Source organism: Sus scrofa, chromosome 17 (genome assembly GCF_000003025.6).
Source record: "Sus scrofa isolate TJ Tabasco breed Duroc chromosome 17, Sscrofa11.1, whole genome shotgun sequence".
In the NCBI taxonomy this organism is placed as follows: domain Eukaryota; kingdom Metazoa; phylum Chordata; class Mammalia; order Artiodactyla; family Suidae; genus Sus; species Sus scrofa.
This window is the reverse complement of record NC_010459.5, coordinates 33,173,910-33,188,276: the sequence shown is the minus strand read 5'-3', so window position 1 is coordinate 33,188,276 and position 14,367 is coordinate 33,173,910.

The window sequence follows — 14,367 nt, the reverse complement described above, 5'->3', positions numbered from 1 at the left end:
TTTTTAATTTATTGAGCGGCTATTAGGTGCCAGATTCTGTGCTCTATGTTTCACGTCCATTATCTTACTTGTTAGAGTTTTGTAGTTTTCCTTGTATAGATGTTGTACAAAGTTTCTCAGAATTACATTCATTTCATTTTGGGGAGGTGATGCTACTGATGTTATTTTTTTTTTATTTGAAATTCCGCTTTTCATTAACAATATGTAAGAAGATGATTGATTTTTTGGGGGGGTATTAACCTTAAATCCTGCAACCTTGCTATACTGCTTCTCAGTTCCAGAAGTGTGCTGTTGCTGTTCCTGCTGCTGATTATTTCAGATTTCGGCATAGATGATAACGTCATTGGTGAACAAAGACAACTTTATTTCGGAGTTCCCATTGTGGTTCAGTGATTAACGAGTCTGACTAGGAACCATGAGGTTGCGGGTTCGATCCCTGGCCTTGCTCAGTGGGTTAAGGATCCGGCGTTGCCGTGAGCTGTGGTGTAGGTTGCAGATGCAGCTCAGATCCTGCGTTGCTGTGGCTCTGGCATAGGCTGGTGGCTACAGCTCTGATTAGACCCCTAGCCTGGGAACCTCCACAGGCTGCAGGAGCAGTCCTAGAAATGGCAAAAAAACACACACAAAAAAAGACAACTTTATTTCCTCCTTCTCAATCCGAATACCTTCTGTTTCCTTTTCTTGTTGCATTAGCTTGGACTTGCAGTACAATATTGAAAAGGAGTGGTGAGGGGGGATATCTTTGGGGGATGCTTGTTCTTAGTAGGAGAGCTTCTAGTTTGATGCTAGCTATAGGCTTTTTGTAGATGTTCTTTGTCAAGTTGAGGAAGTTCCCCTCTATTCCTGGTTTACTGAAGGTTTGAATTTAGTGTCTCATTGTCAAATGCCTTTTCTGCATCTATTGATATGATCATATGGTTTTCCTTCTTTAGCCTATCAGTGTAATGGCTTACACTAATTTTTTTTTTTTAATGTAGAAGCAACAGTTCCTACCTAGGATAAATTCCGCTTGGTTATGGTACATAATTCTTTTTACACAATGTGGGATTCATATTGCTGATATTCTGTTGAGGATTTTTGTATCTATGTTCACAAGAGATATTAGTCTGTAGTGTTTTTTTCCTATAATGTCTTTGCCTGGTTTTGGTATTAGGGCAATACTGGCCTCATAGAAAAGTACTAGGAAGTAGTCTCTAGGCTTCTCTAAAGATTGTAGAAAAATGGTATTTTTCTCCCTTAAATGTTTGGTAGAATGCACTAGTAAACCACCTGGGCTGGCACTTTTTATTTTGTAAGATTATTCAATATTGATTCAATTTATTTCATAGAAATGTGATAGATATAGACCTTTTCAGATTCTTCTGTGAGTTTTGGCAAATTGTGTCTTTGAGGAATTGGTCCATTTCATCTAGATTATAAAATTTGTGGACATAGAGTTATTCATAATATTCCTTTATTATCTTTTATATGCCCATGGGATCTGTAACGACGTCCTCACTTTAATTTCTGATATTAGTAACTTGTGTCCTCTCTCTTTTTCTTTCTTTCTTTTTTTTTTTTTGTCTTTTGTCTTTTTTGTTGTTGTTGTTGTTGCTATTTCTTGGGCTGCTCCCGTGGCATATGGAGGTTCCCAGGCTAGGGGTTGAATTGGAGCTGTAGCCACCGGCCTACGCCAGAGCCACAGCAACTCGGGATCCGAGCCGCGTCTGCAACCTACACCACAGCTCACGGCAACGCTGGATCCTTAACCCACTGAGCAAGGGCAGGGACCGAACCCGCAACCTCATGGTTCCTAGTCGGATTTGTTAACCACTGCGCCACGACGGGAACGCCATAGATGGTACACTTTTTGTAGTCGCCCCGCAATTCTTGCATGTTCTGTTCTACTTTTTTTTTTCCCAGTCTTTTTTCTCTTTGCTTTTCAGGTTTGGAGCTTGAGCTAGCTCAAGCTCAGAGACTCTCTCCTTAGCCATGCCCAGTCTACTAATAAGCCCATCAAAAGCGTTCTTCATTTCTGCTACTTTTTTTTTTTTTTTTTTTTTTAATGTCTAGCATTTCTTTTTGGCTCTTAGGATTTCTATGCCTCTGCTTATATTACCCATCTTTTTTTTTTTTTTTTTTTTTGTCTTTTTGCCATTTCTAGGGCTGCTCCCGTGACATATGGAGGTTCCCAGGCTAGGGTCCAATCGGAGCTGTAGCCACCGGCCTACACCAGGGCCACAGCAACGTGGGATCCGAGCCACATCTGCAACCTACACCACAGCTCAGGGCAATGCCAGATCCTTAACCCACTGAGCAAGGCCAGGGATCGAACCTGCAACCTCATGGTTCCTAGTTGGATTCGTTAACCGCTGAGCCACAACAGGAACTCCTGCCTGTCTGTTCTTGCATGCTGTCCACCTTATCCATTGAAGTCCTTAGCACATTAATCATAGCTGTTTTAAGTTCCTGGTGTGATAATGCCTGCATCCCTGCTATACCTGAGACTGATTCCAATGCTTGCTCTCCCTCTTTCAATGTGTCTTTTGTCTTTTAGCATGTCTTGTAATTTTTTCTTTATAGCCAAACATGACACACTGGGTGAAATGTACTGCTGTAAGTAAATCTTTAGTAACATGGGGGAAAGGTGTGTTGGGGGGGGTGCATTCTCTAGTCTTATGATTAAGTCTGCTCTTCAGTGAGGCTGTCCCTCTGTCATATGAACTTTACACACGTCTTCCAATCCTTTCTCCTCTGCCATAGGTAGGACACCAAGGTTAGAATGTGCCAGAGCTGGTTTCCCTTCTCCCACGTGGAAGGCTAGGGAAGCTGAACTTGGGTATTTCTTCCAGGCCAGTTGGGCTATGATTAGATAATTTCTCCTGAGAGAAGACCTTGTTAAGAAGAACAGAAAGGATTTCGTGGCTCAGTGGTTAACAAATCCGACTAGGAACCATGAGTTTGCGGGTTCAATCCCTGGCCTTGCTCGATGGGTTAAGGATCTGGTGTTGCCATGAGGTATGGTGTAGGCTGGCAGCTACAGCTCCAATTAGATCCCTAGCCTGGGAACCTCCATATGCCATAGGAATGGCCCTTTCTAGAAAAGGCAAAAAACAAACAAACAAACAAACAAAAACAAAGAAAGAGAAGAAGAACAGAAAGCTCAGATGTATTTAAAACTGGTCCTTTTCCCCTTCCCCTGCCTGACACATGAGAGGATTTTTCTCTGATCCTGGAGAAAAAGTGCCTTCTGGAGGGAAGTGTTGCAGACCCTCCAAGACGGGGTCCTCCTGGAGTTTTTAACTCTTAAACATGTTACACACTGAGCCTCCATAAACAGCCACTGTCTTTAGAGTAATCCTATAAAATGGCCTTGTTTAAGATGAGTTTTTTAAATTAATCTTTAAACAAAGTAAAAAAAAAAAAAACTTAGCTTCTTAGCCTCTTCGAGGCTGTCGCCTTAAGACACTTTAAGGCTTTCCTACCTCGGCACTCGTGCCCACAAATGCTGCTGTTCGTGGGTTTCTGCTTCTATAAGTTGGGGTTCCCCCTGTTCACCTGTCTCTCTAGGCTGGGCAGCCGTTTGCCTTGTGACCTCTCTTGCCTTATGCATCTAAGAAGAGTTGTTGATTTTTCACTTGGTTCAGATTTTGACTTAGTGTTAGCACAGAGTGGCAACGTCCACGCTTCTTACACGCCAGACTGGAAGCCAGAAACCTGTTCTAATCATTTTATAGGTGCTTGTTTACTTAAGCTTTCCAGCAATCCTTTGAGGAAAGGACAAATGTTATCTTTATTTTACTGATGATGGCACCGAGATGTCAAGAGTTAATTAGGTCACAGGAGAGTGAGTAAATGGCAGCGCTGGTACCCAGGTAGAATGGCTCTAGTGCTAACCTCTCTGTCATGCTGTGCCACCTACACAAATTCTGCAAAGGTATCCAGTGATAAATGCCATCACAGGTTTACAAAGAGACAGGGAGGTGAAAGATGCAGAAACTCCAGGAAGAGTGTCTCTGCCATGGCACCCAGCCCTGGAGAAGCATTCCTGGATGGCTCCTCCCAGATTACTTCTCTGAACTACCCAGTTACTGGCTCTCTCCTTCCTATGCTGAGAAAGTGCCATCAGCAGGGAAGTTCAGAGTCCCTCCTCCCAGAAGCAGCCTCTTCGCCTGCCCTGCCTTTGGCTCCAGGCCACTCCTCCTCCCAGCCTTAATCACAGCTGCCTCAGAAGCCAACCTCAAACAGCTAAATTCAACCAGCATCTGCTGGAGCCTACCCTGTAGTCGGGGCTCCCCTGCCATTGCGTCATTTCTCCTCCCTGCAACCTTCAAAGATGAACATTATTTGCCTGCCTTGCCGCAGTTGGGGAAACGGGCTGAGAGCAAGTTCCCTCCATGATTTGCTCTCAAACTCGCCTTCACAGACCTTCATGACCCCCTACAGCCCTTTATGGCAATCATTTATTTATCTGTCCATAGTTAGCAATCTACAAGGTAGAAACATGGGCAAATGTACACAAAGATGATGTATTGATTCCATGGTATAATATATATGTTCAGTTACACTGCATAAGTTCAACACGTTGAATTATTGCACAGCATAGTTGCTTGTGATCTGCAAAACTGCCATGAAATTGGAGTGTTAACTCAGCAATTCCATTAGTCCTGCATGCTACTGCATGGATGGTGGCCATGGGTGGTGGGCTGAGAAGTGTCGCAGAAGGCAGAACTCGCCAGGCATCTCAAGGGATTAGACGTGGGATGTGAAGAAAGGAGGTGAGTAACTGACACCATCTATTAGCCTGAGCAATTCAGTGATTCCAGGTCTCAGAGAGCCCAGCTCTCTTGTGCTTCCTCCATCAGGTGAGCCCTGGAGGACCTGAAGATGGAAAACTCTTGACGTCCCCTCCAGGCTCACTCTGAACCCCCAGTGGCTACCTCTCTGTGTCTAACCTCCTTGCTCCCGTGCTGGGACCCTGGCCGAAGCCCGCAAAGCATCTTGGGCTTTGGTTGATGTCCTGGGTTTTCAGAGTTCCACACTGGTCCTGAAAGGAGGAACAGGTTTCAGAGGGAAAAGAAGTTTTAAGGTCTAGCTGGTGACCTGTCAAGCCAAGACCCGGGACAGCATGGCACAAAGGCACAGCATCCCCACCGTCTGAAATCCTCACTCATAAGAACAATAAATGGATGTTTTACACCACGGAGTTTGGAGCTAATTTGTTATGCATCAGTAGTAACTAGAGCAAGCATGTCAGCCTGATGAATGATTTCCCAGTGTCATTAATATGTCTCTATTATTTCCATAGTTATCAATGTCTAAGTAGGCATTTGCCCAGGCATTAAGCCAGTTACAGCCTTTTATCTAAATATTATCTAATTATTGTACTTGGCTGGTGCCTGTTTGTTGGGAAGGTAGGCACTCCCACCCAGGGTAGGAACAATCCTTGTGGTTTAAGAATAGGGTCTTCTCCGAGTTCCCGTCATGGCTCAGTGGTTAACGAATCCGTCTAGGAACCATGAGGTTGCAGGTTCGATTCCTGGCCTCGCTCAGTGGGTTAAGGATCTGGCGTTGCCGTGAGCTGTGGTGTAGGTCATAGACGCGGCTCGGATCCCACGTTGCTGTGGCTCTGGCATAGGCCAGCGGCTACAGCTCCGATTTGACCCCTAGCCTGGGAACCTGCATTTGCCATGGGAGCGGCCCTAGAAAAGGCAAAAAGACAAGAACAGGGTTTTCTCTGGGAGTTTCTATTGTGGCTCAGCAGTAATGAACTCAACCAGTATCCATGAGGATGTGGGTTTGATCCTTGGCCTCGCTCAGTGGGTTAAGGAGCCAGCATTGCTGTGAGCTGTGGTATAGGCTGGTGGCTACAGCTCCAATTCAGCCCTAGGATGGGAACTTCCATATGCCACAGGTGTGGCCCTGAAAAAAAAAGAGTAGGGTTTTCTCTTCATGATACTCTCTTGTGGTCAACAACATGCCTGGTCATCACAGAGGACGAGAACTTGGAGACTCAAGGTGACTCCGGAGGAAGGAATGTGACCTGAGCTAAAGGGCTTATCTGCCCATCTGGTTCCTCGCAGGTCAGCTCACCCTAAAACAACCTCTCTGACCATCCCCACATCCACCAGTCAGCTAAGCATCTGTTTGATTACAGCCATCGTAAACACCTACCTGTGTCAGGCACTGTGCTGCACACGTGAGAACACAATGGTCCAGAGTTTCATGCAGTTTACATCCTAATGAGGAGCCAGGCAGAAGCAGGTAAATGAATGAATAAAATACTAACAGTTTGTGAAACACAGGTATTGTCCCGGGCATGATAGGCCACTTCCCCTGTGGCCGGGGGGGGGTCTCTCTGAGGAGGTGTTTCATCTCAGACCTGAAGGAACCAAGCAAGGTGGACCTGTCTGCAAGCAAAGCACCCCAACCCTGGATCAAGGAGAGGGGAAAATATTGAAAGGACACAGGGAAGGGAACTCAAACTAAGTGGAGCAGATGGAGGACCAGGGCTAGAAAATGAGCAGAAGCAAAGGGCAGCCACCCAGCCAGCATCACCGTCAAAACTGCATCACAGGGAACAGGTTCAAGATCGTGACATAGGAAGAGCCTGAGCTCACCTCCTCCACGGACACACCGAAGCGGCAACTACACGTAGAACAGTTTTCTCAGAAAAGACCTGGAGAACAGCTCTTCCATAACAAAAGACCCCCAAAAGGCCCATCCAGATGGGTAAGAGAGGCAGAGATGCAGTCTTTCCAGGACACCACCCCCACCCCCAGTGTGGCGATCCACAAGCAGGAGGGATGTCACAATCACAGAGCCCCTCTCTGAGAAGCAAAGAGTTCAGCCCCCCCCCATTGGGCACCTCAGCCTGTGGGACCTGCCCCAGAAAAGTGAGGCCCCCCCCCCGGCCCCAAATGACTGGCTTTGAGGTCCAGGGAGGTTTATGTCTGGGAGAGCTAGAGGGTGGTAGGAAACCGAGACTCCACTCTGGAAGGGCTTGTGCATAGACTCGCTCACCCCCAATCCTGACACACAGGCAGTAGCTTGAGAAGCACCATGTATGAGGCAGATTCGCTGACTAGTCCTAGGATGTATATTGGAGGGCAAGGGTCTGTTGGCAATCTCTCCAGGGACAGAGGTGCTGGTGGGGGCCCTTTTTCTTACTCTCCTTCTCCCTGGTTAGCTCGGTGCTAGCAGGCATCATTTTTGGCACTCTCACTATCCCTCACTAGCACTGCTTGTCCAGACGGGTGCTCACCCTCCACAGCCTCCACCCCATGAGACCTAGAGTGTGGCCTGACTCCAGTCCAGCATGCATCCAGCACAGCCCCTGCCCTGCCAGATCCAGCAGATGGGTTTGTCCCTTCCTCGTTCTCATCTACACCTGCCCCACCCACCAGATCTAGAAGGTGCATGCACCATACTCAGAGGATGCTGCTTGAAAAACTGGTGCTGGGAGCTGGCGGGGAGGGGGGTGTATTTCTGGGCCGCAGAGGACTGAAACAAGCAGAGAGACAGAACTTAGCAGGCTACCACCTGTCTTCCAAAGAAGACATGCTGGTGGCCACCTAACACATGAAAGCCATTAATTATTAGAGAAATCCAAATCACAGCCACAATAAGATATCACTTCATACATAGAAAGGTTATCATGGAAAAGACAAGAACAAGCATTGGAGAGAATGTGGAAAAAAGGGAATTTTTGCACACTGTTGGTGGGAATGTAAATCAGAGCAGCTACTATGGAAAAACTGTGTAAAGATCTCTCAAAAAGTAACAAATAGAATGACCATACGATTCAACCATTCCACTTCTGGGTATATTTATGCAAAGAACACAAAAACACTAATTTGATGTTTGTAGCAACATTATTTACTACATGGAAACAACCTAAGTGTCCACTGAAGGATGAATGGATAAAGAAGACGTGGTATATATACACAATGGAATACTAATCAGCCATAAAAAAGAACGAAATCTTGCCTTTTGCAAAACATGAATGGACCTTGAAGGAATTAAGTGGAATGAGTGAGAATGTGAAAGACAAAAGCCGTGTGATTTCACCCATCTTTAAAAATAAAAAATTAACAAAAACAAACTCATAGACACAAAGTACAGATTGGTGGTTACAGAGGAGAAGGGGAGTGGGAAGTGAGTGAAATGGGTGAAGGGGTCAAGTGTATGGTGAAAGATGGTTACAAGCTTTTTGGTGATGATCCCTTAATGAGGTCAAGTCATAATGTCATATACCTGAAATTTACATAATGTCACATGCTAATTTTACCTCCATAAAAATTTGCATCACTAACCCATAGATTGAGGCCATCAATGCTTGACCGGAGAATAATATGGCACTATAGCCTGTTTTGGCCAAAAGAATCATCACCATTGTCTCCCAGAATGGAGACCCCATTGTCTCTGCTGCTTCTTTTCACCAGTTTCCAAAAATTCCAGGTGACAATTCAAATTTGGCTAAGCCTAAGTCCTGTGACTATCCTCTTGCTGCAACAAGGACTTGGAACTTTGGACCAGATATCTGGGCCTGCAGCAGCCTTCCTCTGACTATGAAGCAAAAAGCGTAAAGAAGAAGAGAGAATGGTCAAGGATAAGCATAACAGAAAGTTTGAAAGAACTAGGTCCTTGATGGCAATGCTGAGCCACTATCCCAGTCTTGAGACCTTCTAGCTCTGGACATTTTGTTAAATAAATAATAAAGTTCTTTAGAATTTAAGTCACCATTGTCAGAGATTTTGTTACATGCAATCAAAGCATTTTAACCACTATAGGAGGGAAGGAGTTACATGCTGAATTAATTTTTGTCTATGGTGACTGGTAGGATGTGTTCTAATGGGTGGAGCGGGCAGAACAGCAAAGTTTTTCAAGCTTTTGTGTAAATCAGTATCAACTGGAGTGACTGCTAAACTGCAGATTCTCACAGCCCATCCTCCAAAATTGCTGGCTCAGAATCATGAGACATAACGCATTTTTTGGCATCCAGATGCATCTGGTGTAGGCAGTCCACTGAACACACTTGAAGAATTCTGCCAACATCCATTTCCTACTCCTCTCTAAGTCCCAACTTCTCATCTGCAAAACAAAATGTGATAATGAATGCCAAGTAGCTAACAATACCTGGCCACAGAAACAGTGTAAAGAATAGTATTTCTTGTACCAGACGGCTTGGGGATTCTGGCTCTGTCTCTCAATTGACTGTATGACTTTGGGCAAATCACATAAACTCTCTGAGCCTCAGTTTCTTCATTTGTACAATGCAGATAAAAATAATACCCACCTCATAGTATTGTGATGATCAGTGAGTTAAATATGTTGAGCACTTAGAACAGTGGTTGGCAGAGAGTTTAGTGTTTAGAAAATGTCAACTTTAATGATTATTGCCAGGGTCAGGCATTTGTCTGAGTCAAAGAAGTTCCCTACCTTGAATCCCACCCCTACCCCCACAGCACCAGCTTTTGAGAATACCAGGGAGGACACAATTGCTCTGCCTGCAGGTCATTGGATTTTTGAAGGAGGCAAGATTTGATTCCCTTTTGGGTCAGAAGTGGTCTAATCAGGGCTGAGCCTGTGGCACCAAGGAGAGATCGAGGCTGAAGCTCAACTCAGAGCTCTGAGGGTTTGCAGAGGAGAGCAGAGAGTTCCTTCTTTGGAGAATCGTAGGGATAGATGCTGAGCTGCAGCCTGACTGTTAAGGAAAGATTGAGGATGCTGAAACTGGGGGGAACTCACTGCAATTTTAAACATCACCAACAGAGGGAGACCTAGACCAGAACCAGCTTCCAGAATTTAGCAACTGGCAAATGCCAGACTCAGGAAAGGAGGTGATTTCAATGTGCCGTCAAGATTGAGAACTAGCACCCTAAAGAGTGGGGAGCTTGCTATAATGATGCATTAATCCAACATGAGAGGGGGAGGCATAGAGAGAGTGGGGTAGAACATGGATGTATATCAGACACTCCAAATTCTCTTGGCCTCACCTGTCACTTGTCCCAGTTACTACTGCAGGAACTGACTCTGTCTTCTGACAATACTTGCCCTCATACCTTTATGTTAGACTCTCTTCCCCTGGCTATGGCTTGCCTTCTATGCTAAGGACCCAACTTAACATCCACTGAAATGTACCCTTAAAAATAGTTAAAATGGGGAGTTCCCATCGTGGCTCAGTGGTTAACAAATCCAACTAATTGAACCATGAGGTTGCGGGTTCAATCCCTGGCCTTGCTCAGTGGGTTAAGGATCCGGCATTGCCATGAGCTGTGGTGTAGGTTTCAGACACGGCTCGGATCCCGTGTTGCTGTGGTTCAGGCATAGGCTGGCAGCTACAGCTCCATTTCAACCAAGCTAAAATGGTAAACTTTATGTATATTTTTTCTATATGTAATTATTTATTTAAAAATAAACAATTTTGAAACATTATAAAACAATAATAAAATGATGTTGGTGTACTTATAATGTATAAAGATATAATTTATATAATAATAAGTACAAGAAGGATTAGGGAGGAAATGGAACTATATTGGAATAAAGTTTCTATATGCAATTCACGTTAAGTTAAAATTAATTCAAATTAGATTGTTTAACATTAAGATGCTAATTGCAACCCCAGAGCAATCATTAAGAATACAACTTAAAAAGTATAGTGAAAGAAACAACAAGGAAATTAAAATAGTACACTAGAAAATATCTATTTGAAACAAAAATAGAGGCGCAAAGGCAGAAGACAGAAAACAAACAGCAAAATGGCAAATCTAAATCCTGTCTTAATGATAATTACATCAAATGTAAATGGGTTAAACTCTCCAATTAAAAGGCAGAAGTTTTCAGAATGTATTTTTTTAATGACCAAACTACCTGCTGTCTATTTGAAGACATAAACATGTGTAAAATAAAAGGATGGAAAAATACATACCATGCAAAGAGTAACCAAGAGAGGTTAGAGTGGCTACACTGATATCAGACAAAATAGCTTTTAAGACAAAAACTTTCACTAGAGACAACATAATGCATGTTCCTGGTTCAAGATCTTTGTAGATGAAGCCAAGAAATACGTATATTTGCTTTCACTCAAGAAGATTCTCCTGAACACTAACATTTAAGAATCATTGGTGACTGTAGCAAGCCAATGGAGGATTTAATTTGATCTATACAGTGTTGTTTTTTTTAATTACTCAATGAATTTTATTACATTTATAGTTGTACAATGATCATCACAACCCAGTTTTATCGCATTTCCATCCCAAACACTCAGCACATCCCCCCACCCCTCAACCTGTCTCCTTTGGTGACCAGAAGTTTTTCTAAGACTGTAAGTCAGTATCTGTTCGGCAAAGAAGTTCACTGTGTCCTTTTTTTTAGATTCCACATGTCAGTGACAGCACCTGACATTGGTGTCTCACTGTCTGACTGACTTCACTTAGCATGATCATTTCTAGGTCCATCCATGTTGCTGCAAATGCTGTTATTTCTTTCCTTTTGATGGCTGAGTAATGTTCCATTGTGTATATGTACCACATCTTCTGGATCCACTCCTCTGTCGATGGACATTTAGGTTGTTTCCATGGCTATTTTATATAGTACTGCAATGAACATTGGGGTACATGTATCTTCTTATACTTTGTTTTAAAGGTGTTTGGATTTACTGCTGATATGTAAAAACCAAGAGACTGACCATAACATTCACGCTTGCTGTGTCTCTTGAAAAGTCTGGCCACACTAGGTCTGCATTTTTGCTTAATAAATGTTGCCTCCAGCTAATACAAGCTTCCTTTATCAATAGGTCTACTGCCCAATTCCCCATAGTTCCCAGCTGGAAGAGACTTGGAGTTTGGCCAGGCCAACATTCCCACCTACCTTTACTGGCCACTCTCATTTCATAGATGGGGAAACAGACCTAGCAAGGCAAGATACCAGCCAAGAATCCCACAGGGAGGCTCAGGTGGGAGTAGCTGTACTGCTGCTGGTCACCATCCCCTCCATAGCACTTACCATACCATAAAGAAGCAGAGATAACTGCCTTTCAACTTTTACCCTCCAAGTTGAGCTTATGAGGGCTCTCCTCCAGGTCTCCCCTTTGTCTGGGGTCTCAGGTTCTTTCTCCCCCATAAAAACCATTTTAGGAGACCCCAGCAATCACAGTAACACTGAGTTGCATGAGAGTAAATCAGGGAGGTTATTCTCAGGGGCTCTTGCCTCTTAACATAGATTCAGTCAAATGGACTGATTGAGATTCTAATGCTAGAATTTCAGGCACCTAACAGGGAACTGGACTAAACATTCATGCACATATTGGAAAGGGGAACACTTAGTAAATTCTCCTACTAGAGCTGAAATTGAAATCAGACTGAAAAAAGAATAGTCTTTTACATGATTTCAGCTCCAAAACACTTTCTTCAAGCCAAACAACTGATGGGACACAAATGTATACAAAATAACCAGGGAAGTTCTATGATTTGGTGGGCATGGGGGCCAGAAGCTGAGTTCACGCCCTCTTGTAGTGGGTTCTCATGATGGACCACCTCTTCCTCTCAGCATAGCCGGGGTGGAGTCCTGTGCACCATTGCCAGGCTCTCACAGCAAGCGTGTGCCATGGTCAAGTCTTCGGCTCTGCGTTCGGATGAGTCTCAGAAGGCTGCTCAGCCGTGTGCAGGCACACTCCAGATATGTGAGGCATTGACACCTCTGGAGCTGGCCCACCACCAGCAGAGCCTGGACTCCCAGCTCTATCATCTTTTTGGAGGGACGGGTTGAAGGTGTAGTCCCTACAGTTCTTCAGAGAGTGTCCAGCAGGATTAAGCCCCAGTTGTTCATCGTAATGGCCTTAGTCTGTTTGGGCAGCTGCAACAACGTGCCATGGAGTGGATGGCTTATAAACAACAGACGTGCATTTCTCACAGGACTAGAGGCTGAAGCAAAAGATCAGAATGAGTTTCTGCTAAGAGCCTGCTTCCCGATACAGAGTACTGTCTTCTCATTGCATCCTCACATGGAGGAAAGAGTGAGTGAACTCTCTGGGGTCCCTTTTATAAGGACACTAAACCCCCCAATCATGAAGGCGGAGCCTGCGCAGAGGCCCCACCGCTAATATTATCACATCAGGGACTTGGATTTTGACGTATGAATTTGGAATGGGACACTGACTTTCAGTTTTATGAACTGAATATCCACTTATTAACACACTCCAATGACATTCTTCTCTTTACCATTCTTAATGCTCCTTCACTTCTGCCTCCTTGGATCACCTCCCCAATCAACTCTAGGCACCCAAGCTCTTGACTTAGGTTCTGCTTTCAGGGAAATCAAAACTAAGACACCCGTCATCACAGCCCCCGATATGCCTCCCTGACACTTGCCAGGGCTCCTCTGTGTGGTGACAACCACTACCCTAAGCATCTCTAGATCCTGAGCTTCTTGACCACTGTGGCCTTGCTCCCTTCACCTCCAAGAAGCCATCTAGACTCAGAAAGAGGTAGCCCAAAGGAAAAGATCAGTGCTATTGACTTGATACAACATTTAAAATTCTTTACATAAAACAAGAACACAAAAGGCCATGGTGACTAGAAGTGGGAATTGAGGAACAGAAGTAGAGGAAAGAGAGCCTCAGGCTTCTTGATGGGTTAGAGGCTGGGAAGAGAGGCCAGACTGAGGGGAGATGAAGAGACTGATCTTGGACATGTGTGTTTTGATGCCTGAGGGATAACCTGGTGGGTAGTTTCTAGGAAACTTTGGTTATCAGTTTCTGGAACCCAGGATAGAGATTTGAAAGACATCAAACTATAAGTGATATTCAAAGTCATGGGCATGGAGTTCCTGCTGTGGTGCAAAAGGATGGAAGGATGGGTGGCAACGTGGGAGCTGGGACGCAGGTTTGATCCTTGGGTTAAGGATCTGGCGCTGCCGCAGCCATGGCTTAGGTCATGTCTGGGACTCAGATCTGATCTCTGGCCCAGGAACTCCATATGCCACCGGGCAGCCAAAAAAGAAAAATAAATAAGGCATCAGCAAGGAAGAGATCACTCATGGTAACTGTTTAGAAGAGAAAAGAAGCAAAAATCACTGTTTTAAAAGGTAATTATGCAAAGAAGACATACAGATGGCCAAAAAAACACATGAAAAGATGTTCAACATCACTAATTAGAGAAATGCAAATCAAAACTACTATGAAGTACCACCTTACATGGGTCAGAATGGCCGTCATCAAAATTCTACAAACAATAAATGCTGGAGAGGATGTGGAGAAAAGGGAACCCTATTCCACTGTTGTGGGAATGTAAATTGGTACAACCACTGTGGATAACAACACGGAGATTCCTCCAAAAACTACAAATAGAATTATCCAGCAATCCTACTCCTGGGCATCTATCCAGAGAA